Here is an 18,919-nt window from a genome sequence, read left to right as displayed (position 1 = left end):
GAGCTCCGAGACCAGCCGGCCTGCGGACCTGCACGATGGCTCCGCACGGAGCTGGGCTGGCGTTGCCCGGGTAGGTCACGGCTGGCAGTCGCTGGCGCTGGTTTGAGCCAGCGTTAGGAGGTCGGCACTGTGGAATCCAGACAACACCAACGGGCAAGAGTGATGGAGTCCAGGTCAGTGAGTGTCCTGCGGGTACCAATCTTCCCGGGTAGCCACCAGTCGGACCCTTACTGGGCCAAGCATGGGGACTCAGGGGCCACAGGGGGCGGTGGACGGACGACGGAGGATTCCTGGGCCTCCTCCCCGCTGGACGCTGGCAGGACAGGAGAAGGGGAGCGCACGGGGCTCCGTCCTTCCCTCGCCAGAGCAGTTCCAGGGCTGAGGGCACAGGCTGTGTCTGCGGGGCGGGCACCCTCTGGGGCTCCCCAGCCTCCTGGCACTGTGCTCGGGGCCTCGCCCAGGGACGGGCCTCCCTGACGTGGGCAGCCCTGAGGGCGGGGTGGGGTCCCAACCCAGGAGTTAACGGCCCTGCCGCCCTTCTGTGTGACGGTGCAAAGTCCCCTCAGTGAAGGGGGCAGGAGGCCCTACCCGCTTCTCAGGAGGTGCGCCGAGCCCGGCTGCCGTGTGAGGCGAGAGGACTCTGTCAGGGCCAGGTGCACCGTCTCGCTCCTCCCAGGACAGCCGCAACCTCCTCCCGCCGCCTTCCCGGGGCCCACTTCCCAGGGGAGAGCGGGCAAAGCGTCCCCCGGATGAACCGGCAGATGTTCTCTGGAAAATGAATGAAGTGCACTGGCCATTTTAGAGAAATCCAACGAGATCAAGTGAAGCTCAAGAGAAAGCGAGAGTGGGAGGGCATGGGAGGAAGTGGGGAGGGGGGATGTGTGTTGGCGTCAGACACTCCCAGACAGGCCCTGGGACCTGCAGAGGTGAGGTGGGGAGAGGGGGATTGAGGTGGGGAGGGGGGAGGAAGGATAAGAGGAGGAGGAGTGGGAGCACGAGGAGCACTCAGGGAGCACTATCTCCCAGATGCTCTGCTCCCTGCACACTCCGCGGCAAGGCAGGGCGGAAGAGAGCGTGCATTTGAAGGGAAGGGGTGGGGGAGCACGCCCGTGTCCACTGTGGCAGGGCCAAGTGGACAGTCCAGGACAAAGTGAAGAGAGCATCACTCCAGCTATTCTGGAGCCATCCCTGCTGGTTCCACGGGACCTTCCGCTGAAGCCAGTACCTGGAAAGTTCTGGAAACAGTCTCTGAGGCCACGAGTGATGCGACCTGTGCTTCCTCGTGGGTGAGTGTTTGAGAAGTCCTGCTCCCAAGGGGGGACCCCACCGGCAATGCTACGAGGGTCCAGGGCGGGCCACTGCCAGGGTTCCAGGGCCTGTGACCCAGGCTGGCCATGTAATGCTTGGGCCCAGTGGGGCCACACCCTGGGGGGCCGGAACACACTGGCCTCTGCGCCAGCCTCTGCCCCTCTCCGGGAATGTCCACAGTGAGGGACGCGGCCCTGGCACAAGGCTTCCTGCGGACCCTGAATAAGGCACATGCACCCCTGCATGCTCTCCCTCCTCCCCTCCCTCTTCCCCCCACCAGCGACCCTGGCCATAACACATCTGCTGTGGCAAGCACCGGCCTGCTGGGGGCCACAAGCTCCACATTCACCCCACGCGGGCCCGCAGCCCCCCACGTCTCCCAGGGAAGACTCACGGGAGTACAGGGAGGTGGCGAAGGGGCTATCGGGGGTTGAGGTGGGGACAGGGCAGTGAGTGAGTGACAGGTGCTCTGGGGAGAGGATAGGGCACAGGGACCCCTAGGAGCCAGGCTCTGAGGGACGTTGTCCTCCCCGTCCTATGCCTGCCGGAAGTGGCTGTGCTCCGCTCCCAGTGCTCCATCTCATCTTTTTAAATTATCAGGTTTACGGTGCTCGAAACAGCAGCTCACGCCACACCCGGCTCTGACGCTTGCCCGGGGTGCCCGTCCTCGCGCTTCTCACCACGGACCCGCTCCCGTGTCCCCTAGGAGACTGGACGAGGGTCCTGCCTGTGCCTGCCGTCTGCGTGAGCGTCCACAGCTCCGAGCAAGCAGGGCTCGACCCCACCCAGAGCGGGGCTCGGACCCCAGCCCACCCCAGCCGTGTCCAGCCCGATCTGCTGACGTGGACGCACACCCTGTGCCCTTTGAACCTACGTCCCGTCCAGAACACGGAAACAGCTGGTGGTCTCTGGGGTCCCAGAGATCCCTGAGGCCCCGGGGCCCGTGGACAGAGGCAGTGTTTGTCCTTGCTGGGCAGCACCTGGACGGCCGCTGTGTCCCGGTCCCTCTCTGTGGGCCGCCTGGCTCCTGCTCTCGGCCCTGCTAAGCCGGCCGGGGGTGGCGGCATCCAGGGGCTCACGGGCGACTGAGGCGGCTTCACTGGGCGGGAGCTGGCACCGGCGCTGTTCGGGGTGAACCCTGCAGCCCCCCTGGACAGAGACGGCCCAGACGTGTGTCTCCTGAGAGCAGGGCAGCCTGGCCGGCACACGCTTCCACAGTGTGAATAGGGCTGACACGGGGCCTGCACAGGGCTCCCCACCCACGCGCCCTGGGGGCTCCTGCCCGTGTGAGTGTAGCTGTGTACACATGTGTGTGAGTATCAGTGACTCTGGGAAGCCATGTGTGCACAGCTGTGTCTGTGTCTCTGTGTGCATGTGTGAACACATCTGGGAGTATAAGCATGTGTGAGCACATATGTATGGGAGTGTGCTCATGTGTCTGTGCATGTGCCAGTGTGCATGTGTGTGAGCATGTGTGGTGTGAAAGTGCATATGTGCACAGGTGTATCTGTGCACATGTGTGTGAGTGCCTGTGTGCACAGGTGTATCTGTGTGAGCATGTGAGAGTGCATGTGTGAACAGATGTCTCTGAGTGTGTGAGCATGCATGTGTGCATGGATGTATCTGTGTGAACATGTGTATCTGAGACAGCATGTGTGCACATATGTATGAGCGTGTGCACGTGTGTAAGTGTGTGAGTACCTGTGTGTACAGATGTGTCTGTGTGAGCACATGTGTGAGCATGTGTGTGGGTGTGAGTGCACATGTGCACAGGTGTATCTGTGTGCAAGCATGTGTGAGTGCCTATTTATGCAGATGTATCCATGTGTGCATGTGTGAGCATGTGCTTGTGTGCACAGGTGTGTCTGAGTGTGCACATGTGTATCTGTGTACACATGTGTGTCTGAGAGTGCATGTGTGCATGGATGTGTCTGCGTGAGAGTCTGTGTGTGAGTGTGCATGTATGCATACATGTATGTCCATGTATCTGGGAGTGTTCTCTGAGGGGAGCCTTAGTGGGGGCTGGAGAGGGCAGGAAGGAGAACAGACCCGGGGCCTCGAGTCCTGCCTGCATTTCCCACCGGAACAGGCTTTCGGTTGTCACCGCAAGTTCCACAGGACAGCCACTCCGAGCAGGCGGCAAGCATCCACGCCTCTAGAAGTGACACTCGCATCCACATACACAGACGCTTGTGTTTGCAGGAGAAAACACACGTGCAGGCAGCACGAGCCCCAGAGCTCATAGTAGTCAGAGAAAGTTTTCAAATCAGATGCACGACTAGAAAAACGTTATACCATCACATGTAAGTGGCCCAAACGCCCCAGTTGGTGAAGAAAGAACACGGTGAGCAAACCCTCCACTCTGAGGGCTAAAGCTGCTCCAGGTGCAGGGGGCAGGGGGGGGGGAGGCCCCAAGACCATCCCCACAGGGAGGGGGGCAGCGGGAGGGAGCAGGGGACCCCGTGCAGCACACAGCGGGGAAACCAACCCTCATTCACCAAAGAAGGCGTTGCTGGGGAAAGACCCACGACTCCCTCCTCTGGGTCCGTTTCTCCAGGCCCCGGCCTCCCCCCGGCTCTTGGCAACTCATGCATTTTTTTTTTCTTTTTAAAAATCTCATTTAGTCTTGCCTGAGGTTTATCTATTTTATTGATTTCTTTAAAGACCTTCTTTGGTTTCATTGATTTTCTCGATCACTTTCCTGTTTGCCGTTCCATTGATTTCTCTCTTTATTTCCTTTCTTGCGGCTCTTTTGCGATTGTTTTTTCACTCCTTTTCCGAGTGTCTGGGGTCGAAAGTGCCCGCTGATGGCTGCTGCTTCCTCTGCCCCGGTGGCAGCGTTCACAGATGGGGGCTCTCACGCTTCTGGACACGTGGCGTTTCCGCCCTGCTGGGTCCTGAGTGTTTCTGTGCCTTAGAGACGCAGCGGTTTGTCGCTGGGTCCGTCTGTCTGTCTTGAGACTGATATGTCGCCTGGAGGAGACAGGGACAACTTAACTCTGCAGCCTGTGGTGGCTCGTTTTCGGCCCAGACATAACCTCTGTGTGTGTGTGTGTGTGTGTGTGTGTGTGTGTGTGTGTGTGTGTGTGTGTGTGTGTGTGTGTGTCGGGGGCAGGGGGCTGTCCCCGCCGGGGTTCCGGCTCTGAGTCCTGGTGACTCTCACGTCTGCTGACACTGAGGGGAGGCATGCAGCCCTGGAAGGCCCAGGAGCCCCTTCCTCCCTTTCGTCCCATGTTTCTGCTCCATGAAGTTTGGTTTGGGGGCCACACGGGCGGTGCTTAGGGCTGACTCCTGTCTCTGTGCTCAGGGATCAGTCCTGGGCAGCTCAGGAGACCAGGTAGGCTCCGGGGAGGCCTGCGCCCTGTCCAGTCTCTATCCACGACTCCGTGTTTGGGGGCCGGAGAGAGCGTAGGGCTCGAAGGTGCTGCCCTGGGGGGGCAGTGAGCCCCCTACCCTGTCTCTCCTGCCAGCCGGCCTGGCCGGGTGGAGAGGCCCAGGGTGAGAACGACCCTCTGAGGCAGACGTCACGCCCAGGGCCGGGGGCCCGTACCAGGGGTGGCGTGCCATGGGCAGTGCATCCATGTGGGCACTCGTCCCCGGCACCCCAGAGTGACACTGTCCTCACCCGCATTTCAGCCCCTCCGCAAGGTGTCTACCGGGGTCAGGACAGCAGGCAGAGCCCGGGGACGGGGCTGTGTGCCCGTGGAGCACTGGGAGGGTGGCAGACTCCCAGCCCTGGGGGTGCTGAGCACCCGACCCACCGCCCCTGCACGGCTGAGGCCTGGGAGGGGACAGGAGGGCATCCAGGGCTTGGGCAGTGTGAACTGGACATCGAAGGGGCCACAGTCACGTGATCGGCAGCCACTTCTCAGGACCCCACCTGCAGGCAGACGCCTGCCAGCACCCGGTCTCCCCCTCCGGGGCCGCGGCCCAGCCAGTCTGTCCCAGAGGGGCCCTCGGGGCGGAGCCTCCGGGCAGCACGGACCAGACCTGCTGGGCTCATGGCCGGGCCAGAGGGAGGCAGGGCAGGGACTCACATGTGTGCCTGTGTCTGTGTATGCACACACATATGTCTGTGTGCGTTTGTGCATATGTGTACCTACATGTGTTAGCATGTGCACCAAGTGTGCCCCTGTATGCGTGAGTGCATGTGTGTGCTCACGTGTTTCTCTTCACAAGTCTCTCTGTGCTCCTGTACGTGAGAATGTGTTCATGAGTGTGAGCACACACATATGAGTCTGTGCATGAGAGTGTCCATGTCACGCGTGTGCCCCGTGGGGGGCACTGTCCAGTCCTCTGGATGCGCGTCCAGATCTGCTGCCCGAATGGGCCCATGGAGTCCCCCGAGTCCACGGTGTGCAGCCACCGGTCCAAGGACAGCTGAGGGGCACGTTCCAGACAGATGTGACGTCCATGTAGGGTTGGTCAACCTTGGGGGCTGTCACTGCTCCCCCTGCCCTCCCCATGCCCGTCCTACTACCCCCTGCCCTCCCCATCCTCCCCCACCTCCCCATCCTCCCCTGCCCTCCCCATCCTCCCCCACCTCCCCATCCTCCCCTGCCCTCCCCCACCTCCCCATCCTTCCCTGCCCTCCCCTGCCCTCCCCCACCTCCCCATCCTCCCCTGCCCTCCCCTGCCCTCCCCTACCCTCCCCTGCTCTCCCCCGTGGTCCCCCTGTGCATCTGCCCCCCTCCTCTCAGCTGTCTGGCACCGACACTGCCCAGTGCCGACTGCAGTCAGGGTGGGCACGCCACCAGCTGGTTCGTGGACGCCACCCCCAGGCCCCACCAGGCTGCGCTGCCCCCTGCCGAGGTGCTGTGGCCCTGGACAGGCAGGAGCCACCGGCCGCTCTTCTGGCCCTCGCCTGACGCGTAGCCTGGGAGGAGGGGGACTGACAGGCCAGAGGACAAGCCCGGGGGCAGCCAGTGCCCCGAGGGCGGGAGCAGACACCGCAGGGTGTTGGTTCCTCCCGGCTGGAGCGCCTGCCCTGTGCCTGGCTTGGTTCTCCCAGGACGGGGTCCCTGGCTGGGGGGCACAGGGAGCTTGGGGGAGGGGCCAAACCTGGGCTGATCCTCACCCCACGTGCCCCTGTGAGCGAATCTGCCCGCGCCTCTGGGGAGTCCCTGCCCCCGGCCCTTATCTGGGCCCGGCTGTGCCAAGACAGGAGCCAGGCTGCAGAGTGGCCGGCCCCCTGCAGGGCACCCAGCCCCCTGCTGCCCTGGGACCCATCCCTGCCCCCGTCCCACAGGCCCCCGGCACAGCACCCACGAGGCTGGGCCCTGGGCTCAAGCCCCCAGGGTCCCCGCCAGCCTCCAGGGCGTGATCCGCCCCAGTCACCCTGAGCATAGCCCCCTTCTCGGCAGTGTGGCCCACACGGGTGTGTGTGCGTGGGTGCGTGCATGTGTGTGTGCATGTGTGTGTACATGCGTACATGTGTGTCCATGCATGTGTGTGCGTGTCTTGTGCTTGGGAGGCAGGGGAGGGTGGGGCAAGGGGATGAAGAGGGGATGGGATGAAGGGAGAGGGGAGGGGAGAGGCAGAGAAGGGAGGTGAGGGGCCACCACCCTGAGTCCATTTTGCTCCCCACCCACACATCTGCTCTGCCTCCTGCACTGCCCTCGGCCTGCCGCCCCTCCTGCCGCCCCTCCTGCCGTCCCCTCCCGCTGCCCCCCTGCCGCCCCCCCTGCCGCCCCCTCGCCCGCCATCCCCTCCTGCGATCCCTGACCCGGGCCCCTGGCCCCATGCTGCTCTCCCTCAGAGCACCGCCATGTCCCCGGCCCTCCTTGTCCACGCCCACTGTCCAGCCAGGGGCAGCAGGCCCAGCTGTAGTGGAGAGGGGTCCCCAGTGCAGCCCCACGCGCCCGGCAGGAGGGTTGCTCCCTTGTCACTGAGGCCGCCTGCCCATCCCCGACCCCGGGCAGAACCCTGACCCCAGCCCAACCCACAGCCCGGGTCACGTGACCTTTCGTGGCCTCCAGACTTGGGCTCATCCGGGCTTTCCCTGCTGGAGCCCCACTGGCTGACCTTCCAGAAGCTTCTCCCAGTGCTGGGAGATGCCGAGGATGACAGGGTCATTGAGGTGGGCTCCAGGATGGGGAGAGGGAGACTCTCCTGCCCTCTGCACCCCAAAGCCACAGGAGCACCTGCCCCGGTCCCCAGGGGTCTGGGGGACGTCGTCTCGAGCTGCATCACCCACCGAGGCCCACGGACCCCGGGGACAGGCCCTGGAGCCCGGCCTGTGCCAGACCCCACCACGGGCCTTGCCCTTGTCCACGGCCGGCCCATGCCCCGAGCACAGGGCACCCTCCACCCCCAGAGGTCCAGGCCTCCCCACCCCCATCCACTTACAAGTGTTGGCCGGGGGCCAGGGCAGAGCCGGCCAGAGGGAGAGTGACTGCTTTGATGTCCAGCTGCTAATCTCCCGGCCTCTGGCTGCTCCAGCTCAGACCCCCACATGGGACCTGGGCGGGTCCAGACTCGGAACCTTCGGGGGGCGGGGGGCGTTTGTACTCCTGGCTGCAGCTCGCCCTGGAGGCCCTCTGGGCCTGGGGCCGCCCCACGTGCAGGCCAGGCCCCCCCCGGCTCTGCTGAAGCTCCCTCGGCCCTTGGCTGGTAGGCCAGGCCAGGCTGAGCCAGCAGGGGGGCACAGCTGCATTCCGGGGGGGCTGTCTCTGCACCTCAGCCCGCCCCGCCCCCTGCAGCGACAGGCAGGTCAGGCCCAGCACACAGGAACTCAGTTCCCTGGGGCCGCCCTGTGGGCTGAGCCTGGCAGGCAGGGACAGACCCTCAGGATGTGACCTTCCCTCCCACTGCCCGTGACCCCCACTGCCCGTGACCCCCCACTGCCCCCGGCTGCTGCCAGAGCCTGTGGGGAGAGGAGAGAGGCAGCGAAGGGGAATCCACAGGCCGCACGATGGAAGGGCAGCTCGGAGCAGGGGTGGGGGGAACCGAGCCGAGAAGGGCCCCCCCGGCCCCAGGCACAAGAGCCCTGCTGGGCAGTGCTGGGACATCTGTGTGCCTGGGAAGTCCTGAAAGGGACAGTCACAGGATCAGATGCTTAACGGGCAAGCCTGCTGGCCTGGCCTCCTCCCCCTCCCTCCCTGCCCTCCCTCCTGCCTCCCTGTGCTCCCTACCTTCTCCTTCTTACCTTCCCTCCCTTCCCCCTTCCTCTAGTAATTTGGTTTGCTTGGGGGCCACACCCAGCAATGCTGAGGGATTATTTCTGGCTCATGAATCACTCCTGGTGGGACTGGAGGCCCTATGGGATGCTGGGGATCGAACCCGGGGCAGCCACATGCGAGGCAAGTGCCCTACCCACTATACCATCTGGCCCTCTCTCCAACAAATAGCCCATGGTCAGCTGCCCAGCCTCACAGCCAGGCCCTTGCACCCGGTCTGTCTCCCAGCCGGCTGGACGGGAAGGAGGGCTGCGGGAGCCAGGGGGACAGTGCAGCACTTGCCCGGGTTCGATCCTGCGCTGGGCTGTGACGGAGGAGGGCGCGCAGACACAGTGTAACCAAGCGACTTAATTTCCGCGGAATCGGTGGCAATTAAAGTAGAATGCTTGGGAGCAGATATTAAATTCTAGAGAGAATTGCCTTTTAAACCTCCGCTCTGCGCGGCGGCGGGATAATAGGAACAGTTAGGAGTTTCTCTGGAATTCAGTGAGGAAATTATAAAAATCAGGTCAAATGCCCCCTGGGAATCTTTAAATCATCTATCAGCTTGATCTGGAAGCAGCCCGGCAGGGCGGGATGGGGTGGGGGTCACAGGCTCATGGCCCAATTATCCGATCAAAGATACCCAGAGCCACCGGGCTGGGTAGGAGCTTGGGAGACTGCTCTGAGAAGAAGGTTCTAGAAATAGAGACCACAGACTGTTGAGGCAGGAGCCTCCAATCTGACTTCATCCTGCCCACCTTATCCTGAGCAACTGAAACATGCTGCCCCCACCCCGACCTCCGTAGAGGGGTGCCCTGCCCCACACACTCACCTCATCAGGGTGGATGACCTCCCCTCATACATTCACCTCAGAAAGGGGATGACCCGCCCCACACACTCACCTCAGCAGAGGGATGCCCCACCTTCATACACTCATCTCAGCAGGGGGTGACCTGCCCCAACCGTAGGGGTATGCCCCACCTTCATGCATTCACCTCAGAAAGGGAATGACCTGCCCCACACACTCTCCTTAGCAGGGGGTGCCCTGCCCCACACACTCACCTCAGCAGAGGGATACCCCACCTTCATACACTCATCTCAGCAGGGGGTGACCCGCCCCACACACTCACCTCAGCAGCAGGGTGCTCTGCTCCCTCCGCCCCATTGGTTATGAGCTTCTCTGTGCCTCTGCCATCTGACAGGCTTCCTCTTCAGACTTTTGTCTGTTTCCCTTCCCTGGGCTGTCCCACCTGGAAACGCTTGCTGGGGCCGTCACCGCTGTGCCTTGCCCTGGGCTCCTGCTTACCCACCTCATGCTGAGACTTCTCTCCAAGTGTTACAGGTGCATGTGTGCACATGTGCGTTCCCTGCATGTATGTGCGGGTGCACGTCTGTGTGCGTGTGCAGGGTCAGGCCAGGCCCCACACCGCCCCGTGTGTTCCTCATCCCAGAGCCCTTGTTCCTGGCTTCTGGGTTGTGGTGACGAGCTTCGCACTCCAGACAGCCCAGGGCCTCCCGCTTGTCCTGCCCCCGTGGCCTCGAGTGCGTTCACGGGAGGCTTTTCTCTTCCTGCTCAAGGTGCTGCTGCCGGATGGAGCTGCCTTGGCTGGGTCTCGCCTCCTTGGCGCCCTCCCCAGAGCCTGGTGGCTTCCATGCACCGTGAGTCGTTCCGCTCCTCAGCTGTGCTTATCTCTAAGGATTTTACCTGCTTGGGTTTTTATGGGGGCAGGGGCCCACACCCAGCCATGCTTGGGGCTTACTCCTGTCTCTGTGCTCAACTCAGGTGGGATTCACGGGACCACAAGTGGTTCTGGGGATCGAACCCAGGTCAGCAAGGGCTGTCTCTGCCCCTAGTTCCCAAGGACCTTCGTCCCCGTGCGGCGGTCAGGAGGGGACCGTGAGCTCCACTCTGCTCACTGTCAGCACGTCAACCTCATCTCCACATGCGTGTCCTGCGTCTTTATTTATTTACCTTTTTTATTTTCCCCTTACACTTCATAGAAGCACTATTGTTTACAAAGTTGTTCATGAGGATTTGTTACAGGCACTCAGTATTCCAACCCCAATCCCACCACTGTTTCGTTTTCCCTCCACCATTGTCTTCAATTCTCCCAACCACCCTTTAAGCCTGCCCTCACAGCAGACCCTGGATAACTTGTTTTATAATGCTTGTTATCAATAATTTGTTAACGGAATGAACAAAAGCTGTTTCCTTAGAAGAATGTTAGTGAAGATTGTTATATGTCACCATGGAGCCAAGAGATGACTAAGATGTTGTTACGGGTTAACTTTCTGTGTTTATATTTTGTTAATTGAGATTAGTTGCCTTCTACATTACATCCCATCCAACCCGGTGTGCTACTCCTGGCTTATCAGTGTTGTAAAGTTTGAAATGTCACTTCAGAAACTTCTCATTTTTTTTTTTTTGCTTTTTGGGTCACACCCGGCAATGCACAGGGGTTACTCCTGGCTCTTCACTCAGGAATTACTCCTGGTGGTGCTCAGGGGACCATATGGGATGCTGGGAATTGAACCCAGGTCAGCTGCGTGCAAGGCAAATGCCCTACCTGCTGTGCTGTAGCTCCAGTCCCGAGGAACCCAAAATTTTTAATGGGGTGATACAGCTGGAGTTAAATTTTTAACTGGGTGGTGACTTAGGGGAGTCTGTATGACTGCCAGGGCATCTAGAAGTACAGGGAGTTGGGGGGAGGTAGCCCATCCCCAACTCCGTTAAAGCCTGGAGATTTCAGTTCCAAAACCTGCATACCTGAGTTTTCAGCAGATTAATTCCTGGATAAGGCTCATCCCAAGCAGTGGGGTCCCGTCGGGAGCATGGTGGCAATTGTGGACTGTGGAGGTTTTCAGCTGGCTCTGTTTGGGCGGGTGCGGGCCTCACCCACCTCTCCAGGGTGCTCTGGACAGTTCAGCCTTACGCGGGGTCCAGAAGAATCTCTGCAACTGGTTGGTCTCTCACAAGATTTATTTATGAGTCTCTGAATCATGGCCATTGAATCCTGTGCTGTTTGTTTGAGGGAAGATCAGGGTTTTCTACAGAAAAGGCCTCAGAGCCTGCTCGGTTTCCCTTTATCCATTTGGGTCTGTAGAGACCCCTCTACTTTTCTTTCTCTTCTTTTCTTTTCCTTTTTTCTATGTCTGGTTTTTGTTTGTTCTTGGGTCATACTTGGAAGTGCTCAGGGCTGACTCCTGGCTCTGTGCTCAGGGGCCACTCCTGGAGGGCTCAGGGCCCCTGAAAGGGCGCCAGGCCTGTTTGCACTGCACTGCTCATTCCGGGATTTCTCTGTACCACCCTGGTTCCGGTGATGTCATCAGAGCATCCCTCGGGTACAAGGTCTGTGCCCGCCCCAGAATCTGAGCAATGTTGGCATCCAGAGCAGGAGGGGGCCCGGGAGTGAGAGTCAGAGAGAGGCTGGAGAGGAGGCTGCGGGGCTGCAGCCAGGGGCAAGGAATGGGACAAGCCCTCCCTGGGGCTCTGGGGACCCTGGCCTGCCCACCCATGGGTCCAGACTGCCATCTTAGGCGAGGCTTAAGTTGCCCAGGGTGGTGACTGGTAGCAGGGAGACCTGAACCCCTAGCCGCACCCTCCCTCTCCTGCAAACGCTCGGGTTGAGGTGCTCCCACTCACCTGTTGGGGTAGAGGTGAGCAGAGAGCCCAGGACCGTCTCTGGACAAACCACTGCATGAGGAAGCCGACAAACTCAGTCACCAAGACTGAAATGTGTGAGAAACAGAAATAGAAAAAGCTAAAATCTCCCCCCCCAAAAGAGATTGTCTCCCTGAAATGTAAGGGCTCCCGGGTCCTGGCAGCCTGCAGCACTGTGCCTTCCAAGGAGGCCTCAGAGATGCTCCCCCTCCCCCACCCCCGCTGAACCCCAGGTCCCAGTCCCCACCCATTGTGGGGGGGTGTGGAGGAGAGGAGGGAGGGAGAAGAAAGGGGGAGGGAACAGCCAGGAGGGGGCAGGAGTGGGGAGGGGGAAGAGAAAGGCTTAATGGTAGGAAGGGGAGGAGGGGGGAGGGAGAGAGAAAATGGAGGAGGAGGGAGGTGGGGGAGGAGGAAGGAAAGGAGAGGAGGGAGAGGATGGGGAGGGGTAGAGGAGGGGAAAGTGGTGGAGGGAGATAGAGCTGGGGGAAGAGGGAGAGGGCAGGAAGGGAGGCAGGGGTAGGGCAGGGGTAGGGCAGGGGAGGAGGGCGGGTCAGGGATGAGCAGCCTGGACCCCTGTGTGTCCAGGGTGCTCAGCTTCCCGGCCTTCTGTGGGCAGCTGATTTCTCCTACTTCCCTGGGTCTGTCTGCCTGGGGAGGCCTTTGCCACCCACCACTATCTGACATTCTCCCCTTCAGCCAGGCGCTGACCCTAAGCCTCACCTGCTTACCTGTCCACTTCACACTGCCTGCAGGATGCAGGACAGATGTGAGGCCCCTGCGAGGCCTCCTGCGTGGAAGGGAGCCCATTGGCAGTGAAGTTGCCATGGTGATGCACGGGCCAATCAGCGCCCTCCATGGGCGGGCGTGTTGCTCTCATTGGCTGAGCCTGGGGATGGTACCCGCGCGCGCTCCATGACGGGTGATGGATGGTGCCTGCCGAGAGGAAATGATTTCAGAGGGGATCAATGCTCCCGGGCGCAGCCTTAAACACAGGATGCATGAATAATCTGTCCGCGTGTGATTTAGAGACAGATGTTCGACAAACAACCAGCGCGCATCAGCTTTAACTCAGTAGTGAGAGCGCCAGCAGGCGGGAGCGCAGCCCCAGGGGTCCCGCGGGCTGGGGGCCCGCAGCCCCGCAGGGCCACGGCGGAACTAGAGTCCACGCGCCTAGGCGAGCCGCCACGCCCTAAGTACTGGAGACCTTTCGCCGCAGCAGGACCCCTGCAGATGGCCAGGGACCAGGCAGCGGGCGAGTTCCCTGGAGCAGGACTAAATCTGGGCACTGCTCTGTAAATCGCGCATCAAACTCAGATACGGGCTCGGTCTCAAAGAAGCAGTTATGGTGGGTGGGGAGCAGGCTGGGGAGCAGAGACCAGGCAGAGCGAGGTGGACAGCGTCAACTCTCCCTCCCTGCGGGCCGGGGGAGATCTGACCCCCAGAGCGGAAGGCAAACTCACCCTTCTGCAGAGGACCTTGCTTACCACAGGGCTGGGTCGTGCTCCCAGTTCACACTGAGGTGGATGCCTCAGGCCCACCCAAGGCAGCGGGTTGGGTGCAAAGTGATGTGCCCTGAGGGCTAGGGCAGCCTGGGAGGACGCAGGGAGGACCCCCACCTACATCCCGTGGCCCTAGAGGGAGAGAGCTGTGTCAGCTGCCAACTTGCTTCTCCTGGAGCTGCCTGGCCAACTGAGGGGGTCCCAGAGTGTGGGATGCAGAAGCCCCCAGCCTTCACCCCTGCCCCAACTTCCACCTGAGTGCCCAGACCAGGAGTCTTCAGAGCTGGGACAGGCAGGGGCTGCATTAGGCCTGCTTGTTTGTCCTGGAGAATGGGCCCCAGGCAGCGCCCTCAGTTCAGGACCCCCTGGTCTGGTGCCACCCCCTCAGTGCGTGTCTGTGTATGAGGGTATGGGGCGAGCTCTGTGCGAGTGTGTGTGTGTGGGTGTGGTGTGTGTGATGTGGGGGTGTGGTGTGTGTGGGCATGTGAGTGTGTACATACATGTGCCCCTGTGTGCGCTCCCAACGCAGTGTCAGTACTGCGTTTCTGTCCCTTAGCCCCTGGGGCATGGTGGGGGCAGCTGAATGCCACAGGACAGCGGTCAGGGTACATGGTGGCAGGGGAGGGGCGAGGCTCGAAGGGCGTCCCAGGGGGCAGCTGGGCAGGGGTGACGGTTGGGGGTTTCTGCCCCACGACCTCTCCAGAGCCAGGTGCCGTCTCAGGGCCCCGCCTGGCTCTCCGGAATCAGAGACTTGCAGTCTCACCCGGAAGTGGAGACACCTGCCCACCGGTGTCTGCGGACCTGCAGGCTTTCACGGTCAAGGCGGTCAGCCCCAGCCCGGCCCACGTGCTGCCACAGGGGACATGGAGGGGACGGAGGGGGCCAGCCAGCGCATCCTCACGGCCAGTTCCCGGGGGCATCTGTGCACTGGAGCTTCTCTGAAGTGAACCTGTTTCTCAGCCACGAATCCCTGGCGAGCATTAAGATTTTGTGTCATTTGTGCGAATCTTAGGGCTCCTCCCACCCTCTGCTTGGCGGGTGTTCGGGGCACGGCCAGCACAGCACAGCCCTGTCCTGGCCCCAGGCAGCGCCCACCCTCAAACTCCCAAGGGTCAGCAGAGGCAAAGCCCAGGGCACGCCTGGAGCCTGCGCCCAGGCAGGCGACAGGACCCCGCTCCACCCCAGTGAGGGAGGTGCTGTGCAGGCCGTGCGGGGCCCACGGGTGAGCACCACCCCCGAGGCCGGGAGAGGCCACTCGAGGTCCTGGGACGGGAAGGACATCCGTGAAGCACAGGGGACACATGAGCCCAGCTCCGTGCTCGGCGGCCCAGGGAGTCTCGGGCCGGCCTCAGTCCCGGCTGGCGCCATAGGGGGCACTGCAGAGTCGCCCGGACACTGCCCTCCTCTTGGCGGTTTTTATTACTTCATTGTTTGTGCGTGTGGATTTGGGGATGGGAGAGTGGTGGGCCACACCCGGGGGCGCTAGGGCTGACTCCTGGCTCTGTGCTCAGGGACCACTCCTGGTGAGGCTTGGGGGTCCCTATGGGGTGCGGATCAAACCCGGGTCAGCCATGTGCAGGGTAAGGCCTTGCCCCTGCACTCTCTCTGGCCCTGCTCTGCAAGTCTTAAGGTGTCTAGGGGCAGGGGCTGGCGGCAGGGCAGGGGGACACAGGGCCCGGCAGAGAGGGCGTCTGGGGCGGAGAGCGGAGCCCCAGGGGCAGCGAGCAGGCTGGACAGCCAGTCACAGCGGCCAGAAAGGCGCCAGGATCTTCACGGGGCAGGAGGAAGACCCGTTGGGCTCGCACGCTGGGCTCCGTGCCCTGGGAGAGATGCGGCCAGAGACACAGCAGACAGGGACGATGCTGGCCTTCAGGGACCAGCCACAGGAGACCGGCTTCCCAGCTGGGCCCCGCCCCCGCCCGGCCCCGCCCCGCCCGAGGCCCCACCCACATGCGACCACGCCCACCATCCTGGGACACGGCCACTGCCCGACGCCACGCCCACCTCTCCCGACAGACAGCTGCCCCTCACCTCCTGGCCCAGCCCCCATCACCTCCCCTGCCAGGGCACTGTCCAGGGCGGGAAACTGAGGCAGCATCCATGAGAGCCCCTGCAGGAAGAGGAGGGGCTTTCAAATGGCAAGCTCAGGAACAGACTGCTGGAAGGAGCAAGAAGAGCACTGTGGGGTGAGCAGGGGCGTGATCTGCATCCCTGTGCCACCTCCCTGTGCTGGGGCCCCACGAGGGACCTACACAAAAGCAAAACGCATCTACCCTGCACACCCCCCCCCGCCGCTGTCGGGACGCGCGTCCCCGCGGATGGCCAGGGCTGCCCTCTGCCCCACCGAGCCACAGTCTGCAGGGCCCAGCCGGGCCCCAGCAGTGAGGGTTCCGTCGGAACTGCAAGGCTCGCGGAATGCGGGTTAACAATCGGAGAGCGCGGTGATGAAGACAGTGCCCAGTGCCCAGCGCGCTGCCCGCTGCACGAGGACAGAGACAGGCTGGGTGGCGGTCTGTCGGAGAGAGCTCCGGCTGAGTCGCCCCTGGGCATTCGAGGCACTGCCCCGCGGAGCGGCCCAGGGCCGGGAGGCTGGGGGAGGGGGCAGCACGCAGTGGCGGCTTCCCCAAGCACCCGAGGGCCCCGGCTGTGTTTGCCGGAGACCCCACATGGGGCCCGGCCTTGGCGGCCCTTCCTGAACCCTGCCCATACAGAGGGGCTTCTTTACCCATCCACCCGGCATCCTGGACACAGAACCAGGCTCCTCCCGGTGTGCGAGGTGTGAGCGCTGGCTGTGCGGAGCACTCACAGACGCAAGTGTGGACACGTGCTCAGGCCAGCGTGGCAGCCGGCGGGCTCAGGCCGGGCCTCTCAGGCGCTTTGGGGCCTTTGCCCCCATGTTCCGCCTGATCCTGGCCGGGCCCTGGCTGTCCCCTCCCACTGCTTACGGCCCCGCTTCCTGGGTGCACCTGCCGTGGAGAAAGACAGAGGCACAAGCTCCCAAGCCTGGTGGCCACCGCATCCGCTGCCCACCTAGTGTCCACATTCCTGAGCGGCAGCACAGCCTCGGGAAGCGGGGAGCGGGGTAGGAAGCTGGGTGGAGGGGAGAGGACGACACCCCTCCCCTACTATAAACTCCCGTCCCAGGATAGACACCTGCTTCCTTCCCCCCATGCAGGCCTAGCCTCTTCCCCATGGCCTCTGCGGGGTCGAGGCTGTGCACGTCAGGGTCACACCTGGGCCTGGGCCAGATTGAGAGAAAGGAATTCCCTTCAGCACACGCACCCTTCGTGGGTGTGGGCAGCATACAGGCCGCATCTCCAGAAGAGCCCACAGGGCCACGGAACCCACAGAGCCACAGAACCCACAGGGCCACAGAACCCACAGGTCCCATAGAGCTCACAGAGCATGCAAACCGCACAGAGCCACAGAGCCACAGGTCTAGAGACCCAGAGAGAATACAGAGTTCACAGAGCACAGAGCACAGAGAGCCACAAAGTCCCAGAGCACACAGACTACAGAACGGAGAGTTCACAGCACACAGAATAGTCCTGTGTCCCACAAAGCATGGAGAACCACAGAACCCACAGCACAGGGTCCAGAGAACTCAGAGACTCTGTATACCCGCAGTACACAGACCACACAGAGCCACAGATCCTGGTCTACAGAGAACACAGAGCCACAGGACCCGCAGTACACAGCACCCGCAGAGCCACAGGACCTGCAGTACACAGCACCCACAGAGACACAGAACCCGCAGAGCCACAGGACCCGCAGTACACAGCACCCGCCGAGCCACAGAACCCGCAGTGCACAGCACCCGCAGTACACAGCACCCGCAGTACACAGCACCCGCCGAGCCACAGAACCCGCAGTACACAGCACCCGCAGTACACAGCACCCACCGAGTCACCAAACCTGCAGTATACAGCACCAGCAGAGCCACAGAACCCACAGTACACAGCACCCACAGAGCCACAAGACCCTCGGTACACAGCACCCGCAGAGCCACAGGACCCACGGTACACAGCACCCGCAGAGCCACAGAACCCGCAGAGTTCTTAGTCCATGGAATTCACAGAGCCAGAGTCCACAGAACCCACAGAGCCACAGAACTCAGAGTCTAGAGAGCCCAGAGAGAGTACAGAGTTCACAGAACCATGGAGCCACGGGCACACGGGCCCCACAGAGCCACAAAGGCACAGGGCACACAGAGATACAGAACGCAGTTGACAAAGCCACAGAACAGAGCCCACAAAGCATGGAGAACCATAGAACCCACAGAACCCACAGAGCAGAGTCCAGCGAACTCAGAGCCTGCAGTCCACACACAGCCACAGACCCCACAGTCTACAGAGCACACCGGAGCCCACAGTGCTCACAGCGTCTGCAGACCCCGCAGTGCACACGGCGCCCCCAGGAGCAGAGTCCAGAGTCCAGAGCACATGGCATGCAGAGCATAGAGCCCCAGCACCCATGATGCCCACAGTGTCCTTGAGCCTGAGCACGGAGCCCCCGGTCACACGGCACGGTGTGACTGAGTGTGCCTGAGCCTCGGCACAGACGCCTGGTGCAGACGTTCCCCTGTCCCCTGGAGTTCGCTGTGGCCGGGACACTCGGGACACAGCCCCGTAAGCAGCGACTCCATCCCTGGGGCACGTGGCCACGTGGGGGTCGCACTGCACAGGGGTCTGCGCCCAGCATCGCCCAGGTGGGTCGGCAGGTCCGTGGCTTCCACCTGGGCACAGTCCGAGATGTCTGGTGGCACAGAGGCCCATGTGCTCTCTGGCGGCTGGACACCTGCTGAGGAGCCACGGCATAGCCCTGAGCACGTCCCAGAGGCTGTGGCAGGTGCCACGTGGCTTTCAGTTCCAGAGAAGACAAGGGTCACATCTGCCTCCTCCAGAGGCAGGGCCGTGGCGGGCCCTTGGGTCACTCTGGATTGTTCCATCACTGGCAGGTGAGTGGACAGTCATCCCCAAATAACGTCCCTTCGAAAGGAGGCTCAGGGCCAGAGAGAGCAGGGGGAGGCTCTGGCCTTGCAGGGGGCTGATCCAGGCCTGATCCCCGACTCTGCGAGGCAGGAACCTGAGTCCAGAGCCCCCTGGGACCCCCACAGAGCCACGTGGGACCACCCCCACAGAGCCACAAAAATATGAAATAATGAAAGTTCAGTGCCACGAGGCCACAGTGACAGGGGGGTGACAGGACGCAGCCTCCAGCAAGCGTCCACGGAGGTTCTCCCGGAGCAGCAGGAAGGGGCTGCGGGAGCCTGCGGGGGGGCCCCACATCCT

General features: G+C 62.3%; 1 long non-coding RNA gene across 2 annotated transcripts; it reads right to left on the bottom strand.

Annotated features, from left to right (window-relative positions):
- Positions 1-3,957: 3,957 nt before the first annotated feature.
- LOC129399694 (uncharacterized) lies at positions 3,958-13,027 on the bottom strand. Of its 2 annotated transcripts, none has more exons than XR_008627269.1 (4): positions 12,850-13,027; positions 12,112-12,197; positions 11,236-11,487; positions 3,958-4,281 (listed from the first exon to the last, which is right to left on the bottom strand). It is a non-coding gene; the product is annotated as an uncharacterized LOC129399694 (long non-coding RNA). The 2 variants fall into 2 exon arrangements; XR_008627270.1 differs by having other exon boundaries at positions 12,112-12,162; positions 12,858-13,027.
- Between the last annotated feature and the right edge of the window lie 5,892 nt (positions 13,028-18,919).

The sequence above is a fragment of the Sorex araneus genome, chromosome X, assembly GCF_027595985.1.
Source record: "Sorex araneus isolate mSorAra2 chromosome X, mSorAra2.pri, whole genome shotgun sequence".
Lineage (NCBI taxonomy): Eukaryota > Metazoa > Chordata > Mammalia > Eulipotyphla > Soricidae > Sorex > Sorex araneus.
The sequence above is the reverse complement of the archived record's forward strand: the minus strand, read 5'-3'. Positions and strand labels throughout refer to the sequence as shown.